This window comes from Corvus brachyrhynchos, unplaced genomic scaffold (genome assembly GCF_000691975.1).
Source record: "Corvus brachyrhynchos isolate BGI_N302 unplaced genomic scaffold, ASM69197v1 scaffold246, whole genome shotgun sequence".
Taxonomy (NCBI): Eukaryota; Metazoa; Chordata; class Aves; order Passeriformes; family Corvidae; genus Corvus; species Corvus brachyrhynchos.
In genome coordinates, this window is record NW_008238447.1 from 830,263 (window position 1) to 845,262 (window position 15,000).

The following is a 15,000-nucleotide window of genomic DNA, read 5'->3' on the forward strand; positions in this document are numbered from 1 at the left end:
CCGCTCGGGGAGGGGCGCCGGGACGGTCCCGGTGTCACTTTCCCGGGGGAGTTTGAGCTCTGTCGGTGCAACCCCGAGAGCCGGAGTCCCCCGCCCGAAGACTCGTGTTACATCCCAGCAACCCGAGCCCGCCGGTGATGCCGGGAGAGCCGCGGACAAACAAGCGGGGAGTAATGAATGCGGTGGACGGCCATGTATCAATGACTGAATTTCTGCGAGAACGGTAAAGATCTCAGTAGGAAATCATGATTAGAGATGTGAAAGGCCAAATGGCAAAATCCCAATAGTAACAATGCATCTGTTCATTAATGTGTGAATATGAGTAATATGAAAATTTAACACAATTATAAGCCCCCTCAGCAATCCTGATGGCATAAAATAGATTGTAGTGATCTAATCAGTGCTTCCCCTGTTGAAATACTGTATGTTAACTATTCAAAATAATATTATATAGACTTTTTTTCCTTTAAAAACCCCCAAGCAATCATATTAAACTGATGTCCGAACTTGGTTTCAAACCTCTCTAGATTTGAATTGCCATTTTTACAGAAGATACTTCAACAGAATTTTGATGCAGGACCAGCAAATAATCATCCTTCTGCTAATACTTAAGAAGAACTTTAATTCCGAAAGACAATAGCTTCCCCACCCCTATAGCTTTATGGAGCTAAACAGCTAGATTAGATTACAGCTTGTCTAATTCTATTATATACCATGTTAACATATTGTACTTACATAAAATATGTTATTCATATACTCGACCTATCACATTTCAGTAACTGTTTGTGAAATACCTTATGCCTTATATCTTGGAAAGAAACATTTATTATGTCATTTATGTACCCCATTAAAAAAAGATTTGAAATTTACACATCTTAAATAAAAATAACTGTTTAAAAAGTTACGACAGTAGAGGTTCCATGAATTATACAGAAACAAAGTCATCCTTTGTTCAGCTTTTTTCAGACTTCATTGAGAAGATGATGCTCTCAAATTAAGGGAAGAAATAAATGGTGTATCTTGTTTGCAAGGCAGGCATTCTCTGGATTCATTGGAAAGTCAGTAAAACTTTTAATGCTTGCACATATAATGTGCAGCTTGAAACTGGGAAAGATGGCCTGCACACACGAACTGCTATTCCTGATCCCTACTCCAACCATTTCTCTCCTCTTGGATTCCCCAAAACCACGTTTTTTTACATGCAAAATCAGAGCTATATAGTGACAGATTTTGGATGTGCATCAGGACAGCTATGTATTCCAGTAATCTGTATTTCCAAAAAGCTACACATGTTGTTCTGAATATGGCGATGATTCATAATGCCTCCTAATTCAATCTTTGAGAAGACCCCAGAATTACCCCCTTTCCTTCTTCCAAGCCCCACTTGAGCTAAGAATCCCCCCCAATACCTACCTGCAGTGTAGATCCTATGGCACACAGTAAACCAATCCCAAGTCACAGCACAGTATGAATACATCTACAAGACTTGTTCACAGGTTGTTTGTGAACAGTAATTTCGTTAATGTTTGGGAAACATTTTTGTCCCAGACACACTATGAGAAGTGTTACATGTTGTTGCAGAAGAGGATTATGGATAGGGCACCAAAGAGAAGGATTGAGATGGAAAGAAGAACAGGAATCATTAACTAAACATTGGCCAAGAGGCGCCTGACTGAATCAATAAAGATACAAATTAATCCACAGAAATGATTTCTGCTGTGTCTATTCAACACATTTATCAGTCATTAGCTCTTTCTAGAGATATTTACAGCACATTTTGTTTTTCTTCTTTCACCCCTGCCTCTGTTGCTTACATATGCTTCTCCGCATCACTGCGTATGGCAGTGCCCACTGGTGAATGCCTCCGCCTGTGCCAGCAGCTCCCTGGCTCCTCGGTGTCCCCTGGTCCCGCCACCCTCCCTCTGTGCCAAGCACCATCCAGACTGACTCCCTCATCCACAACAATGAGACTTGGAGACTGATGCCAGCAGCCAGTAATTCTCATGCAGGCCTTCAGCACATGGAATGAAACCACTTTCCTTGGAGTTGTGAGAGTCCTGTGTTCACTGCTCTGATCTGCAGGTATGGATGCATCTGTACATCCACTGAATTGCTCTTACACAACTGGAAAGCAAATAATCTCCATAAATTAACATTAAACAGCTTTTAAATCTAATTTTTGGTATGCTAACAAGTATGTCACTGTCCCTCTACTCCTGCATTTGATATTTAAATACAGCTTCACTGACTTACCTGCTTAAAAGCCCTAAAGTTTTCACACTGGGAAGCGAGTGGTTTGTATCCAGGAAATGGACGAGGATACAAAGCCATAGTAAGAAGGAGGCACCATTTTTATCACTGTCTGCTAGATTTCTATTGAATTTAGTCTACTTCCAGAAGTTCATTTTTTTCAGGCATTGTAACTCCCCTTTGGGAGTGGACCTAATCCTACTCTCAATTCAGTGGCAGCACAGATGCACATGTACCTGGACCTGCCTCGGCAGCCTTCCAAACACACAGTCCCACAGCACAGCACTCCCTTCAGGCCTAGCCTCTCCAGTAGCTCTTTTCAATCCATGCTCCAGGGTCACAGTCCTAGAAATCCACTTATACAAGCTTAGAATGGTGTTCAGTGCCAAATCTCTATTTCTTCTCTCTGTTCGGTCTCATGCAGCTGCCTGCTTCCAGAGAAAGGCATGCAATTCCAACATGCTGTAACAAGGTGAGGAATGGGAGCTCTCCACATGAGGCATGACCGAAAGACCCATATTTGAAGAGGAAATGGGAGAGAAAGCTCTGATGTTATACAGAGGCAACTATGATCAAAGTGTAAGAGGCTGATGTAAGTTGACTACAAGTTAAGAGGGAAAGTGTGAGTCCTGGAGCCTCCCACTTGCATGGTGTCTGGATGTCCAAGGATGGGTGCCCTCCCAAGGAGATGCCCAAAGGGTTCCCTCCTTTGTAACTACAGTGAACAGATCTTGCCCTGGGTTGAAAGAGAGATACTTCTCAGAAAAAAGTAAAAGAAAGATGTTTGGCCTTGGCAAGGATGATGACATGAAGTGTAGCAAGAACAGAGAGAAGCCAAGAGTTGCTCAATGCCCATCCAGACCACCAAACATTTCCTGCCAACACGTGTTATTCCTAGAGGAAGGAGTATTTGGTCGGCACAAATTATCATGAATGAACTTCAACATTAGCTGATACACCTTCCACTTCTGGCAAGCACCTTCCTTTGTATTAAGAAAGCACTGGCAAACACTGAGCTGGCACCCATTATTCACCTTTTCCTTCTGCTATGGTCATAAATATGTTCCACCCATCAGTCACAGTTCCACTCAGCGTTCCTACAACCCTCACCTATCCATATGTCACCCCACTGGCACTCTGTTATCTGTTCATGTACCGAAACAAATCCTCTCTGGTCTAAATCAGGAAATGAGATCAAGGGCAGATTTCCACTCTTCCTTTAAAAGAGCAGACAAACATGTAGATAGAAGAAATTTCTCTTTTTACGCCCCCATATTTTATTAAGAAGCTCTTACCTATACAAAATCAGAAACAATTTTCATAGCAAGGAAAATAAAGCAACTATTATGAAGAAATGGCTGGTATCAGCAGGTTACATAGACATGCAGCATCTGCATACACATATGGTTCTCCATCAACAGAATCATGCTTTTAGGGAACTACTTGCAGCTAGGCAAGACACTATGAATCATGAGCAGGCACAACACAGAATGTATTTAAATTTGGAAATCAAAGACCACAAAACATACATTTTTCTCTTGCCTTCCAGGAAGTACTGCAATTTTTCACCAGTCTAAAAGCAGATTAAACTTTTGGAGCAGACACTAGGAAACACCTCTATAAATGTAAATATTGTTCAAATGTAGGACATGGTTGCTCAGGCGTGATAAGCAAAAATGTGGTGCTGACTACAATACTACCTGGGGCTTCTCTGACTGGACAGTGAAGAAAGGAAGAAGAAAGTGGTGTGCTGTTGGGTTCTGTGGGTTTGGGGTTTTTTTTATACACAAAATGTTTTTTAGTCTTTGGGCACAAACTCACAGAGCTGAACCAAACATTCAAGTTACAATATTAGGAAGCTGTGGTGCTCTGGCCAGCGCATCACAGTATGACTCTTACTGCACCACTCCATCACAACCACTGTGCAGGAAACAGCTGGGCTACATATGTCCATGGGTAGCTTCCAAGCCTACTAAAAAGCTCCCTTCTCTGGCAGGGATAACCAGCCCTCCTGTTCGTGGAATCTCTAGCTCCATTCTGGCCACGTGTTAGCTCACATAGCTTTTCATTTCAGAGGACAAAATCAACTTCTTTATCCATAGATGACCGTAGTCACCTGTGGTGCACAATGATATCAGGTCACCATTGCATTCTTGTTGCACATAGTGCCTAATTTTGTGTATGGTCAAAAATACACCACTTGTTTTCAAGTTGTTTGCTCTCTTTTGCAATACCCATCATGCTGCTTTGATGAAGTATATGTTGTATGAATGATAAGACATTTTTATTGTCATTTCTAGTAAAAGAGCACTTAATTCACATAGCCAGAAAAGGTTCCATAGCACCATAAATAAATTATTTAAGATTTTAACATTCAAATCAATAATCTATGAATGCCACCAGAAACATGATTCTACTCTACCTGCAAATATACAAAGCAATGATTTTCACAACTGCTCACTAATGCCTACTGCCAGTCTTATAAGAAAGTTAACCTAAAAACAAGGGGATGTTTATTACAAAGGAAAGTTTGGAATAGCCTTCAGATACACTAAACTAATTGTTGAACTAATTATCCCTTTGGATGTAAGCAAGGAGTCTGCAAACCACAGCACCAGACAGGAACACATGGCTAAGCAGGACATGGGGAGAGCAGAATGACTTCTTAAGCTAGATTTGAGGCCAAAACCAGCATCTCAGTCAATGACGCCTTCAGGAATAGCCAGGCTGTTGTCTGAAATTTTTATAGTTCCCATCACCTGAATGCACTGGCAGTCGCTCCATTACCTGTATACTTTTCAGGCTGTCTTGTTTCACTGAACAGTCACCCACTCCAGGAGCAGTGTCACACTCCACGTAAGAGACGTGCAATGCAAAGACAATCACACCAGTCCTTCAGCCTCCCAGCAAAAGAGTCGATGTTCATTTGAGGGTCACACAGGCCACAGCCAAGATTTTCTCAGCTTCCATCCTCTTTATTGGTATACAGCCTCAGGACAGAGCGTGCTTCGAGAGTGTGAAAAATTCAGGTATTTTTGAAAGTCTCTCTGTCATACACTCTTCTGGACTGACAATGAGATGTTCACAAAACCCTTCTGAAGACTAAGTACCTGAGAAACCCACCTCTTTCACGAGCACATTGCTGAGCCAGGGAACAAGCCTGCATTCCTCCTCTCACCTCAGAACAACAGGGAACTCCAGCTCTATCTCTGTTATTTCTAACATGCTAACTTCTAAAGTATATACTTCATTGTCTTACCTACCTTAGTGACAACAGACCCCATCAAGGCTACAAAGTGTATGCTCATAACCCTTCAAAGCACAGGGCTGCAAGCTGCAGTATGATAATTGCCACCCCTTCCTCTCCTGTGGGTGTGGAAATCATATTTGTGTGCCAGGGCAGCTGGTGTGTGCTCGACTCACACCTCCAGTAATCTGGCCTTCCACATCAAGCCTGGAGCCACTGCTGGCTGCCTCAGATTTACACGGAGGTGGGGCTGCATTACTTGCAGGACAAACCCAAATTATTCTGAAAAAACAACTGCAACAGTGTAGTTTGTAGTCACTGCTCAGTTACCGTCCATTTAAGAATCTGTCCTTAAAATACACAGTGGGATATGGCTGGTTCAAGAATCGATGCAATCTGCCCTTCCCATTTCCGCAGCTGAGCAATGGTGTCCCCCAGAGAAGGGCTCTGTGAATGGCACAGGATGTCATGCACAGGACAACATATCTTTTATCACTGAAATTCTTTGGGATTCAGTGCTTTGGATTCCCAAAGGCATTCAGGAGCATAAATCCCATTCTGGAAAGGAATTAGGGTCCACCTGCCTTTGGATATCCAGGCCAGGGAGTTGGCCCAAAGAACACCTTCTGCCAAATGCTGCATTTCACCGGCACAATTATTGCTGGAACATCTTTTTCAGCACACACAATATTTAGGATGATCCCAGCTCCCTGCTAGCACTATTTTCTTCACCCCAATTAAATTAACATGTAAGAATGAAGCACGTTTTTGAACCTTATTAAACTTTTAAAAAACCCAAAAGTTAAATTTTTAAATGTGCCCAGTACTTTCTTGATATTCAAAAAATAAATTAATACATGAAACAGAGTAACTCACTTTCAAACACCTGAGCAGCAACCCCTTCCTTTTTAATTGAAGTTACACCAGTAGGAATCCTTATGAAAAGAAGGGCAACAGTGAAATAAAAAACTCCTCTCCTACACATGAAAAAAAGAATTGTCCTATTCTGTGTTCTTCAGCTTTCTAATGCCCCTTTAATTCCTGGCATCTCTAAATGGAAGAAGGAATTGATTTTCTCAGGAGTGGTCCACCCAGCAAAAAACCATGTGTCAGATGACAGAAGGAGGTAGTATACTGAACTTCACTGAAATTCTGAAACCACAAAGATATTTTAATATTTCCAGAGACTATTACAAGAGTAACAACATAAAAACATAGACATCTTGAATTAAATAACATTAAATTTCACTTCAGTTTTGTTTTTCTGTCTCAGTTGGACAGAGATACTCCACCGAAATACATATTCCCCTGAAATACATTTTTGTATTAGTGCTACCAACAGAGCCAGTTTCTAATTAAAGGGCCCTAATATCTTGTTAATATTAACAGAGGGCCATGATTTTGGTCTGCTAATTTTTTACATCTTCAGCACATCCTTGGTAAGTAAGAAGGATTTAAAAAAGGTATTCAATGACATGGCTATATACTAACTTTTTATAGGTATTGACACATCATTAAGGATGTTCTAGGGAGATTCCATGGTTTATCCTTTGACCAAAAAGATCTTTCATGCTGATCTGTCACTTTTAAAGTAATTAAATGCTTTCTCGAACAAACCCTAAAACAAAGCCCCAAGAGCCCCCAAAAGTATGTAATCTAAATAACCATAAAACATAAATTGAGGGCTACAGTGTTTGGCTAGAATTTCAGGGAAATCCTTCTAAAGCTCAACCAAACCACTTCTCAAATCCAAAATTCAACAGCAACAATGTAACCATTCACATAGAGTTACTATAGCATTTTTACCTGAAAATCTCAGAGCAACTTACTTAAAAATGGAAAAAAAATTGAGTCCTGAAGTGCTGGTAATTTTCCTCAAAATGACAAATGCGAGGATTGTGTGTGATGAGGCTGAGGAGACAATTTTCTAAATAACCGATCTTTCAGCCCTGGCCACTGCCATCACTTCCCACCAGCAAAAACCCGGCAGCTCTGGCCTCGGGATGATCGGCTGCAAAGGGAGCTGTTGATCCCTGGGGCTCCTCACCTCTCGGCCTTCCTTACATGTCTTGACAAAGAGTCTTATTTGCCAACGCAACAGAGCAATAAAAAAGAAATGAAAAAAGTAAGCGAAACAAGCCCTCTTCTCAGAAAGCTGCAACTTCCGCTACTGAGGCCTGCTTGGGGTTTGGGGTTATTCTGGGTTAACTATCTCTGCTTTCTGAAACAGCCCCACACAGTGCCTGAGCATTCCTGGCTCCCCCTGTGCCCATCCCGGAGAGCATCACGGTGAGGAGATGGCAGGGGCAGAGCCCTGCTTCCGAATGGAAGCCAGGAAATGTCCTGCTGCAGCTGTGCTTGTTACTGGCATAATCATCAGCTTCCACCCTCCTCCCCCACCCTGTTTTTCCTTTTTATTTTTCCCTCCTTCTTTTTTTTTCTTTTTTTTTTTTTTGACAGCTGTCTTCCTATCTTCCCAACAGGTGCTATTAGGCCTGAACAATGGCGAAGGCTTTTAAGCCACTGCTGTTGACAAGTGAAAGGGAACAACAAATGGCTCAGTAGTGCTCTTCTCCCAGGGTCACTCAACCAATGGTAATAGTTATTATTTTTATTTATTAGCTCTGTGGCACTGTCCTCCATTGTACCTTCTCCAACCTCCCCTTTCCGTGACAGCAAGGAGCTTTTTAACTTTTAATAAAAATGGGCGAGCGCTTAGCTCCTGAGCTAGCTCTTTTTGCAAAGTGCACAGCTAATGAATGTTGTCCATTTAGATCTGGATAATTTATGATGTCAGCGGAGCAGAGGTGGGGAAGGCTGGATCCAGATACGGCCATTACTTACACTGCCAGGAGTGACAACGAGAGCATGGGGAGGTGGAAGTCAGACAGAAAGAAGAAGTTCCCTCACCCTGTTTTTGGGGCTTTTTCCAGGATGATTACAAGATTAGCAGATAAATATGACATTCCCTCTTTTGAGGTTGATGTAATTTTTCTTTTCCCTTGTCAGCATTTTGCTGACTGTATCATAATCCTCTTCAGAGAACAATGGCAGGTGGAAGAAAAGTTAATTTTCCCTTAAATGAAAATGACTGCACCCATTTAAACAATGCACTCAGACATGTTACTGCCAAGAGAAAAAATTGTGCCAAAATGTTTTCTGATCCTAATATATTTCTGATACACATACATTTACTAGATGAGGTTACTCAATTAAAAAATGGTATGCAACAGATAAACCCTATCAAATGCAAGCCCTGTGTTGTCACTGTCCCAGCAAACCAGGTAAATAGGAAGGAAAATCAGGCAATTCCATGGCCAAATGAAATCAGTAACCAGAAAGTGACCTGGAAGCACAAATACACTTGAAAGTTGAAAATGTAAAGCTAAAAACCATCAAAAACATATTGTGGAACTGGTTGGTTTAGAGTCATGTGTTCGATCAAATTGAGGTAACAGTATGTACATCTTTTGATCATCTGGACCCATTTATTTAAATTTTAAATTTACGTGAACGTGTAGTGAAAGGGCTACAGACATCAGATTGTGTATGTACTTCCTAGAGTAAATGTGTACTATTATAATTTGAACTGAATGATAACATTGAAAGAACCAGAAAGTACTCATTTGGAATGTTAATAAAACCATTAAAGGAATTTAAAAAATTGAAAACAGAAAACTGAAAAGGATATCCCCCTGAAACAACAAAAAACCCCACACAGCAGGCCCGGATTTCTATTCTTTTTCAAAATATGACAGACTGTTTTACCATTGGAAGTGAGAATTAAAGCACATATGCCTGATGCTAAACAACTACACATCCTGAACTCCTCTTGCACAACATATGTGAACACAAAATCTCAACTATTGATTGCCAGATGCCAGAAAGACAGGAAAAATAATATTATTAATAATAACATTAAAAAAAAGGTACACTATAAATCAAAGCTTCTGAAGTGCAGGTAGTTTCACAGTAAATCAGACTGCTAGTTGTGATGTAAATGATATTTGCATAAAATCATTATGTCAAATTAAGTGGAAATTATTAAGGCTAATGTCATCCTTGGACTTGCCTAAAATAATCTCCCAAGACTTGCACACAGGCTTCTCCACTGAAGTACAGCATTCCATCTGCCTTGACAACTTGTTCTGTTTGTTCTCAGTTGTCTCCATTCACGGATTTTTTTGACTTTTATTTTCAGCGTAAATAGGGTGAGGAAATACACTGGGTTTCCTTTAGATCAAGCATTTTTCTTTCTAAGGAATAACATCGAGATACATGGGTGGTTCAGCCATGTAACAGCTGAGACAGGTAATCCCCAAATACCCGAAGAGAAATCAGAGAAAAGTCTGTTATGCATAGCTCTTTAACATAATAGTTCTAGACAAGGGGAAAGGAAAGTCAGAAAGTAAACGCAGAAAAGTCAGAGGAAAAAAGGGAAGAGAGACAAAGAAAACAATGCTGAGAACAAGGAAAAAACAACACTAAGAAAGGGGCCTCATTTGTCAAATCCAAAACGTACTTATACTACACAATGCACTGAAGGAGCAGGAGAGTTAGGGCAACTCTGCAGCCACTCCTTGGCTATTGAAAACTGTCACCAACATGGAGCCATTCCCCAGCCATCAAACAGGTAACTGCAGCAGCCTGGGCAAGTGTGAAACAGCTGTAACAGGAACTTATCAGAAAAGACAACAGGATTTAGATTGACGCATAAACTATGCCTTCAAATTACTGCCAGCACTCCAAAGTGAAAACATCTTTTTTATCAGAGAGGAATCTCACTCATACCCTGCAGGAAAACTTTTTCAGACTACTTTAGAAAACTTAAAACTTCCTTCATTCACCTTAGGATGATAGAACTCCCTCTGCAAATAGTTGTCCAGATCCACAAGAAGGATCATCTGCATTCAGCATGGCTTCATGAATCACCAAAGACCAGTAAGGTGAATGCAGGGCAGGAACAGAATACCTTCCCAAGAATTAAGGTCATTCACTAGGCAGCTCTTTACACAGTGTTGGCAATCAAGAGGCACTACATTCCCCCTGGTAAAAAGAACACAGACCCCAGAAATACAAAAAATGTCAACATTTCCTCTGATGAAGTTACTTTGAAACAAGAAACAGTTCTCTCACTTCTGCACTACCAATCTCATCAATGGCCACCTAGAATTAGCCTTCTCCCACTTCATCCAACAAACTTGTCCATGTCACTCTGGGACCTAATTTGTTTCATTAAAAACAAGACAGGACTACGTGTACTCATCCTTACAGATTTCTCAACGACCCATTTGAGAAGGCCTGCTCTAGTGCCTGGCCCCTAGACTTAAATTAGGAATAAACTCCTTTTTGCAATTCCAAAGCATTTATCTGTGCAGTCCTAATAACATGAGCGAAAGGGAAGCTTAAACTAAACTGAAGCAGGATGAACAAGTTCTGATGAAAAAAGAACCACTTAGAAGAGACAACCTTCTCTGCAACATCTGTAGTTCAGGATCCTACTCGTTCTTCACTTCTTCGGTGTAGTGGTAAGAGACATCTGGGTTCTGCTGTGAATGGGCAGAAGCTACACTTTGCTCTGTCAGACAGAAATCTGGTACCAGCAATTGTGTTCTCATCTTGATTATTTCTACCTTTCATGGCCACAAAAGCAAAAAGGCATCTTCTGACACAGCTCTGACTGGTATAACAAGGTGTCTCTCCAAAGAATCTGGCCTCATATTCAAAGCGCTTAGTGCGACATGCACCTACTGAAAGAACGCCCAACCCCAAACTTCCGTGTATGATTGTGATCTCAAGCACTGACTAGGCTACAACTAACTAAAGGACTGGGACACATGGAATAACGCATAACCTGAGAATCATCAAGACAAACCCTTACAAGGAGCTGGACCCATACTCAGGAATGCAATCTTGCAAGACCTGACAGTAAAAGTGGGTGCTTCGCCGGAGTGACAACTCCTTTAAATAAAGATCAAATCTGTAAATGAAGAGCATATAGCACAAAAAAAAGATCTGTGAAAGGACCGGAAAGTGCAGGGATCTGTGCAGCTCTGCTGCTGGGATTCCTGGCTTTAATTCTTTGTCTTTGTGGGGTAACTCTGAACATTGACTCAAACTACCTCAAAGTCCCTAAGAAACTCAGCAGAATTTTAATGTTTGCATGGAAATCACTTCACTCAGGTAACTGTTGGTGCAGCTGTGAAAAAATCAATCCAAGTCTGGTATCAGCTGCGCCTCAATTTTAACATTGAAACAGCTAATGCTGATGAACTCTGAATAATAATACCATTATCAAACTGTTATATGGAATCGTATCTTTTGTGATTTAATTTTGTGACTAACACTGATATCTCAGTATGGTACCTACCTTTCTTTTCTGACACAATGCTCAACAATATGCAGTTTACACAGAGATTTATTTCACATCTAACAGGAGATGTTTGGAAAAAGAACTACATGCAATTCAGTTTTTCTTTTTCAACTCTGAGATAAAACTAGGGCTGAGACTGAAATAGTTTCTCTTAAACCGACCTCTCTCTCTGAGTAAGATAGAGAAGTCTTTGAATAAACATATATAAATGTCCCTCTGGTATGGAGATATGAAGGAGAGTCATATCAGATACATGTGGGTATGCCAGAAAAGGACCCAGGGTCAATATCAAAAGTGGTGGAGTGGAGGGATGTGGGGCTCCTGTGGAGTGAGGCAAATGACAAGAGTGAGGCAAATGACAAGGGTGAATTCCCAGATTGCTTGAGAACAGGGTGTCTGGGAAGGTGGGGTGTGGAGTAATTGCAGAATGGTGTAACAGGGAATTTAATAGATCAGAAAAGGCTGAATAGGATAACAGGCCCATTGTTCAGAAAGTTCTCTTTTGTGACCAGGCTTTAAGAGAATGCCAGAGAAACAAATGACTTAATCCTGGGGGGATGCTATGGCATAAATGAAAGTAGTCTATACCTTGAAAGCCGATGGAATAAATTTCTGTATCACATAACCACACTGACGACTGCAGCTTTCAGCAAAGTCTTAAGACTTTGCAATTGACAAAACCTTCACAATCCTGCCCTCCCATGTCCCCCTTTCTCTCTTCAACGGCATTTTCCAATGTACGTGGGGGGCAGACAAGGGAATAACACATGAACAACAAACAGACGTGGTCAAATGCCATGTCAAACACAATGGTTACAGGGTAGCACAGAAGGAAAGAATTCTTCAGTGCTGGCTTCCCTTCTCTCCCATGTTCTAACCACTGACCTAATCTTGGAGCTTCCTGGTTCTATGAACACAGCCACTAAGCACTACACCACCAATTTACACATCTTCCTGCTTCCTTGCTAAAGGACTGGAAGTGCCATAGGAGATGCTTGGTGCAAAATGTTGGCTAACCTTCCTAGTCTCTCCCTGAGCATCATGTGTTTCTGGGGAACTTTCTTGAGCCCTGTTAAAGCAGATGATGGAGTTGGAGGGTCCTGGGACATCAAAGACAGCATTTTTCCAGTTACTTTAACACAAGCTGAATCAAGAATACAGAAAGGACAGCCTAATTTAAAAAGTAAATGTCACACTAGGGCATAATATGCAACATATTATACCTTTCCAGAATATGTTATACCTTTCCTTGCAAGGATGGCAGAGTAGGCAGTGTTAAAAGTGACACCATCAGCTTTGGCTTTATAAATAACAGAAGAGCGAGGATATAATGTATTATATGGCTCAAGGATTAAGGAGAACATAAAATGACTGGAGTTTTTTTCATAGAAAAAAAGGTAGAAATACGCATTTCTCAGTTACCCACAATTTCTTAATGGAAGTAATAGATCATTAGTTAAGAAAAAAAATAATCTCGAGCTCATTGTAACTCAGGAAGAAAAGTGAGAGGTAGAAATATAATGCAGCAATCCACAAACCAAACTTTTTCCAGATCTTTATGAAACTCAGCCTCTAAATCCTCAAATTCCTACTACACCTAGATGGAACCTATTGGTTGGTTCTATATTTGGCTACAGAAATTCTCCAATTCTCTGTGAGTCTTTTGAATGAAATTCCATCCTAAAACAATTAACAGAGAAAAATTACTTTGCCTTCCAGGAATTCAGGGTTGGAGATGCGTAGCTCAGCTGTGACTTGTGGTTTACTTGGTAGGCAGTGTGTTGCACTTTTTATTCTTCGTCTCTCTCCTTTTGCCAGAGGAAAAAAAAGATCACCATAGGTGCACTTCTAGAGAGCTTTGCATAAAAGCTAGGCTTCTGCAAAGCCCTGATCTGACTTTAATTGAAACACTTGTTTCCATACATACTACAGATACTGTTTTTGTAAGAGTTTAAAACATATAAAAGAAGCTATTACTGCTTTGAACATTTCTAACTCAGAAAAAAAATCAAGGCATGAAAAGTTTCCTCCATCCTATTTAAATTACATTTGGGTAGTTCTCTGTGGGGCTACTACAAATTCCTTTAACCCCACCAGTCTCTTAGCTACATTAAATTAATGATGCGTCTCAAGCACTCACTCTTCTGCAGGAGAGTGTGGAATCTCCAGTCGGACACCTACAATTCACTAAATTGGAAACATTGACCTAAGGGAGACATCAGTGCGTTATCCTTGCAGACAGTATTAGGCTGTAATGCAAAACACAGATAATATTTGGGGGAGTTAAGAAGATGAGGTGTACGTTGAGTGGATTTTTCAATGTCAGTAGGGAGAGGCTTCAAAGCACTTCAGTGCAGTTCTCCTGACGACTATACCATTCTAGGTTCACCAGCATATAGTACTACATCCTTCTTTATATGAACACTCCAAACACCCAAATTGTTCCAACAGTCCCTACTATAATGTGTTCCTGCTACTCTATACAATACTTCAATTAAGGCTGAGCTACATTAACTATGATTATCAGAAAAATATGTATTTCCACAATGCCCTTTTTCGTCCACTGTTATAACTCTTCACTCCCAAAGCTGTGTTTATAATGAAACGTGTGGTGTATTTTCCATTAAAAGCCTTGGCAGGAGTTTCTGTAGTTTTTCTCATGTATCTCAACTTCAATACTCTTTCTGCATTTGCTTCACAATAACCAGTCTATTTCCAAGTGATTAATTTTCTATTCTAAAACAATGCATTCCTTTCCCCTCTCATTTTGCTGGTGTGGGGTTTGGGGTTTTTTTCCCTTTTCTTACCAAGAGAAAAAAATTCTTTTTCAATGACATCATGGTATAAAATTTTCAAAGCAGGTTTTAGCGGGAGATATGCAGATTGCTTTGAAAAGTTACCCTCATAAATAACAACAAAGTACTGAATTATCAAGGCTGTAACTCAGTCAAGAGGTGCTGTAACCATTTAAATTATATGACCTCAGCAGAACCTCTTGATTGAATTGCAGCCTTTCATTAAACCAGGCACTCTGTATTATTTTCTCTGAACAAGAGTAAATCAGGATGGTAAAGAGATTAGCCCCCAAGCCCATCTCTTTGTGATCTAGAGGCATATAATTTTTAACCAT

General features: G+C 40.6%; 1 protein-coding gene and 1 long non-coding RNA gene across 13 annotated transcripts in view; one reads left to right on the forward strand and one right to left on the reverse strand.

The window, feature by feature from the left end:
• Nucleotides 1-15,000, reverse strand: part of SOX5 (SRY-box 5) — a 601,783-nt gene that overhangs the window by 163,134 nt on the left and 423,649 nt on the right. The window lies entirely within an intron of this gene.
• On the forward strand, nt 7-7,895 carry LOC108447276. Its single transcript, XR_001862748.1, has 3 exons — nt 7-223; nt 1,846-2,082; nt 2,675-7,895. It is a non-coding gene; the product is annotated as an uncharacterized LOC108447276 (long non-coding RNA).